This window comes from Carcharodon carcharias, chromosome 15 (genome assembly GCF_017639515.1).
Source record: "Carcharodon carcharias isolate sCarCar2 chromosome 15, sCarCar2.pri, whole genome shotgun sequence".
NCBI lineage: Eukaryota > Metazoa > Chordata > Chondrichthyes > Lamniformes > Lamnidae > Carcharodon > Carcharodon carcharias.
In genome coordinates, this window is record NC_054481.1 from 57,176,975 (window position 1) to 57,182,974 (window position 6,000).

Here is a 6,000-nt window from a genome sequence, read left to right on the forward strand (position 1 = left end):
CCCATGACTTACTACATGAGTTCTACTTTCTTTTCCACTCTTGGAGTTATAAGTTCCATGCTGGGAAACTTTTCCAAAAGGGATTTTTTTTATTTATTTGTTCACGGGATGTGGGTGCCGCTGGCTGGACCAGCATTTATTGTTCATCCCTAATTGCCCTTGAGCCACCGCCTTGAACCACAGTGTTTTTAGGAAAGGAGTTCTGGGATTTTGACCCAGCGACAGTGAAGGAACGGCGATATAATTCCAAGTCAGGGTGTTGTATAGTTTGGAGGGGAGCTTGCAGGTGGTGGTGTTCCAATGCTTCTGCTGCCCTTGTCACTCGAGGTGTTAGAAGTCATGGGTTTGAAAGGTGCTGTTGAAGGAGCCTTGATGAGTTGCTGCTGTGCATTTTGTGATGGTACACACTGCTGCCACTGTACATCAGTGGTGGAGGGAGTCCGTGTTTTAAAGTAGTGGATGTGGTTATTTGCAACTATTTTTCACAAATTTTATGCAGTGAATTGTAAGCTATTTGACCACATGGGGCAGTACATTTTCCAGTATGTCACCAGATGGTAATTAGGAGCAGGAACTTTGGCTGATGTCTCCACCCCCGCATTTTCTCACTAGGCACAAAGGCATAATTGCACCTGCAGATCAGCAAACAACCAGGGGATTTTCCTGCTATGTGGTCCAGTGCCTTTGCTCACCTTAGGCAAACCATAATTGTTCCGAGACTTCTCCAACTCTTACTGAAGCCTTTGCAATGGATATACTTGCCTTGTTATAAGACTCCCCATCCTGCTTCTTTACAGCCTGTGAAGATGAAGTATACTGGATCTCCCTCTGCTCCCAATTGTAGCTGTTGTTTGAGGAAGGGCATAGGCCATATTTTATCAAGATGTGAGATATTCGAGGCGAGACTTAAATCCTATGCTTTAACATCACAGTTAAAGTGCGAGGGTGTATACCAGTTTTGAAGTCAGCATACTGGTTGGAGGTCCAGTCAACTTTCAACAGAGATGACATGGCTTCAGCTCAAAGTCTTCAATACTTCAAGTGCTGCTTCTCCTGGAAGCTCTCAACTTCTTTTATGCTGGTTTGTGAGGGAGAACAGATGATCTGAAATGGCTTCTCTTTGTAAACTCTGGCAGAAGGAAGAGCTCTTGTGTCAGCAGCAGGTAGTATCTGAATGCATTGATGAGGTGTTGCTGTGTTTGATAACACCTTTCGTTCTTTATCGGAGATCCTCTGATCTGAGAAGCAATAGCTACAAGTTTCAGATGGCTCAGATGATGGATCGGAGGACATACTTTGATTCTGGTCGTCTCCTTCAACACTCAATTGCAGCAGTCCATCTGTTAGGAGAAAACAATTCTATTGCAAAAATTGCATGGAACATCTACAAGATTGTATAGTGTGGATTTACTAGGCTGAAGGAAGGTTATGTCATGCTTTCCATTTACATCTGGGTATTGCACTGGCAGTTAAGTGTATACACTTAATTAAAATTATTAGGTTTAGCTTTCAGCCCTTTTATGATTGTTTGTCATTGGACAATTCTCCAAATCTCATCTATTTCTCAACCTACCATCTACTTTAGCCCCAGAGATTTTGCTGACTTCGAATTCCCACTCAGGCTTTGTCTTCCTTACACACCCCGCTTCCTGTAAGGACTCCATCCCATTCTCTCAGTTCCTTCGCCTCCGTCGCATCTGTTCCGATGATGCTACCTTCAAAAACAGTTCCTCTGACATGTCCTCCTTCTTCCTTAACCGAGGTTTTCCACCCACGGTCGTTGACAGGGCCCTCAACCGTGTCTGGCCCATCTCCCGCGCATCTGCCCTCACACCTTCTCCTCCCTCCCAGAAACATGATAGGCTCCCCCTTGTCCTCACTTATCAGCCCACCAGCCTCCGCATTCAAAGGATCATCCTCCACCATTTCCGCCAACTCCAGCATGATGCCACCACCAAACACGTCTTCCCTTCACCCCCCCATCGGCATTCCGTAGGGATCGCTCCCTCCGGGACACCCTGGTCCACTCCTCCATCACCCCCTACTCCTCAACCCCCTCCTATGGCACCACCCCATGCCCACGCAAAAGATGCAACACCTGCCCCTTCACTTCCTCTCTCCTCACCGTCCAAGGACCCAAACACTCCTTTCAAGTGAAGCAGCATTTCACTTGCATTTCCCCCAATTTAGTCTACTGCATTCGTTGCTCCCAATGTGGTCTCCTCTACATTGGAGAGACCAAACGTAAACTGGGCGACCGCTTTGCAGAACACCTGCGGTCTGTCCGCAAGAATGACCCAAACCTCCCTGTCGCTTGCCATTTTAACACTCCACTCTGCTCTCTTGCCCACATGTCTGTCCCTGGCTTGCTGCATTGTTCCAGTGAAGCCCAACGCAAACTGGAGGAACAACACCTCATCTTCCGACTAGGCACTTTACAGCCTTCCGGACTGAATATTGAATTCAACAACTTTAGGTTATGAGCTCCCTCCCCCATCCCCACCCCCTTTCTGTTTCCCCCTTCCTTTTTTTTCCAATAAATTATAAAGATTTTCCTTTTCCCACCTATTTCCATTATTTTATTTAAAAAAAAACACCCCCACTAGAGCTATACCTTGAGTGCCCTACCATCCATTCTTAATTAGCACATTCGTTTAGGTAATATCACCAACTTTAACTTTAACACCTATGTGTTCTTTTGTACCATTGTTGTTGACATCTTTTGATGATCTGCTTCTATCACTGCTTGTTTGTCCCAACAACCACCCCCCCCCCACCTCTCTCTCTCTCTCTCTCTCTCTCTCTCTCTCTCTCTCTCTGCCCCCAACACACACACCTTAAACCAGCTTATATTTCAACTCTTTCTTGGACTCGAACTCAAGTTCTGTCGAAGGGTCATGAGGACTCGAAACGTCAACTCTTTTCTTCTCCGCCAATGCTGCCAGACCTGCTGAGTTTTTCCAGGTAATTCTGTTTTTGTTTGTTTTGGATTTCCAGCATCCGCAGTTTTTTTGTTTTTATCTCAGTGATGTCTGCTGTTAATTGTGTGAACTGGAAAGGAACTTGGGCAATAATTAAGTGTTTTCCTAAAAACCTGCTGCCCTTGTGTTTCTAGGTGGTGAAGGTGGTGGATTTGGAAGTTGGTGTTGAAGAAACCATTGTGTGCCAGTGGTGGAGTGTGTGGATGTTTAAGGTGGTGACAAGTGGATTGATTTTTGTCCAGAATGGTGTTGCACTTCTTGATTATTGTAGCAGGTGCACCCATTCAGGCAACTGAGGATCACAGTACTAGCTTGTGCTTTTTTAGATGATGGAGAACCTTTGGAAGGTCAGGTGGTGGTCTTTCATGGGATGTGGATGTTGCTGGCAAGGTCAGTATTTGTTCCCCATCCCTAATTACCCTTAGGCCATTTCAGAGAGCAGTTAAAAGTCGGTCTGGAGTCACATGTCACCAGCTAAGGATGGCAGATTTCCTTCTGTAGAGGACATTAGTGAACCAGATGGCTTTTTACACCAGTGATTGTTCACTAGCTTTCAATTCCATATTTTATTAATTGAATTTAAATTCCACCAGCTGCCATGGTGGGATTTGAACCTGTGTCCCCAGAGCATTAGCCTGGGCCTCTTAATTACTAGTCCAGTGACATTACCACTATGCCACTGTCTTGCCCTCTGATGTGCTCTAATAGCCACAGCAATTATGTGGCTGTTCCAGTTGAATTTCTACATGCTAATGATGGGTGATTTGGCAATGATATTACCACTGAATGTTAAGGAGATGTTTAGGCTCTCCTGCAGGAGATAATCATTGGCACTTTTGTGGTGCATATATTACTTGCCATATCACGTATTTGCAAACAAGAATGAGAATTTTAAAATCAAGGTCTTGTTGGCTGGGAGCCAGTGTAGGTTGGTGATCACAGGGATGATGGATGCATGGGACTGGGTTTAGAGGATAGAACATAGGAGGCCAGCCAGGAGTGCATTAGCATAGTCAAGACTAGAGGCATGGATGAGGATTTCAGCAGTAGGTGAGCTAATATAGGGATAGAGTCTGGCAATGTTACAGAATTGCAAATAAGCAGTCAGTGTGAATATATGGTCAGAAGCTCATCACTGGTTAAAATATGACATCAAGGCTGTGAACAATCTTATTCAATCTTGGACAGTTTCAAGGTAAGGGATGGAGTCAGTAGTTTGGGAGGAGGATTTGTAACACAGACTGAAGACAATGGCTTTGATCTTGCTAATGGTTAATTGGAGGATGCTAATCAAGAACTGAAGAGCCTGGAGGCAAGGAGAACTGGCCTGAAAGAGTTGGGGATGGAGCAGAAGAGCGGCCGGAGCCTGGAGGGAAAGTAAGTCTTTAAACCTTATCTCTATTAAGTTTACTTCTCATAAATAGAGGCATGGCAAGCACCTGAGTCCTGTGGAATGCACATCCTTGTGCTGTGTGCAAACTCCAGGAAACTACTTTTGCCCTGGACAGCCATACGTGCAGGAAGTGTTAATTAGAAGAGTTCCAGCTCTGGGTGTCAGAGCTTGAGCAGCATCTGGTATCATTAATGTATCCGAGAGGCTGAAAGCTATGTCATATCACAGAGCCATGGAGTCATTATGGCACTGAAGGAAGCCAATCCGTAAAATCCATGCTGGGATAGCGGGAGATTGCAAAAGGAGGGGGGGATTGAAAAATTGGTTTAAAAAAATCACAGCTATGGTGGGAATGATATATTAGGAGCTTCAAATGAGGTCAATGGGTTGAACTGAGAAACAAAAAGGGGGCAGTTGCATTGCTGGGAGAAAAGTACACACAACCGCCGCAACACCCACATCCCCTCCCCCCACACTAGTTAGATGAAAGTAAAAGAGCAAATATATTGGCGAATTACAGAAACCAAAAGGCAGTAATAGGGGATTTCCCAATAATATTACCTAATAATAACTGGGATAAATTCAGTGCCAGATGCTAAAACCTCAATACAACAGTGAGCCTGCAGAAGTATAGAAAATGCAAGGGTGAAATTAAAAAGGAAATTGGGGAAGACTGGAGCAGGGATGAAAAAATATTGTCAAGCAAAATCAAGGGAAACACAAAGATGTTTTATCGATACGTAAAGAGCACAAGGGGTAACTATGGAGTAATAGTTATTAACAGCTTAGATGATGAGATAAGAAGTCACATGTCCAGATTTGCTGATGGCACAAAATTAGGCAGCTTGTAAGCAGTGTAGATGGAAGTACAAATGGCAAATATATATTAATAGATTAAGTGAATGAGCAAAACTGGCAAATGGATTTCAATGTAGGCAAATAAGGTCACCCACTTTCTTCTTAAAAATAGGTAGAACAAGTTACTTTTTAACTGGTGAAAGCTAAAAATGGGGGGTCCAAAGAGAATTGGGGATCCAAGTACATAGATCATTAAAATGTCATGATCAGATAGTAGAAAATAATCAAAAAGGCTAATGGAATACTGATCTTTTATATCCAGATGTCTAGTGTAGAAATCATGCTTCAACTATAGAAAGCTTTGGTTGAACCAAATCTGGAGCACTCTGAGCAGTTCTGGATACCACTTCTTAGGTCAGATATATTGACCTTTTATCGGGAGTGCAATGTAGATTGCCAGAATGATACCTGGACTGAATAGGTTATGTTGAGGAGAGATTGCACTAAGTGGTTATATTCCCTGGAATTTAGAAGGTAAAGGAGCAATTTGATCAGAATTTGAGATATTAGAGCCAGGCCCTTCGGGAATGCAATTAGGGAACACTTCTGCATGCACAAGGTGGTAGAAGTTTTGAACACTCATCTATAAATGGCAATTGCTAGATCAATTGTAAATTTTAATATCTAAAATTAAAAGATTTTTTGTTATCCAAAGGTATTAAAGGACTAAGGGGGGCAAAGATCAGTATATGGAGTTAGATAGCAGATCAGCCATGATCTTGCTGAATGGCAGAACAGACTCAAGGGGCTAAATGGCCTACTCCTATT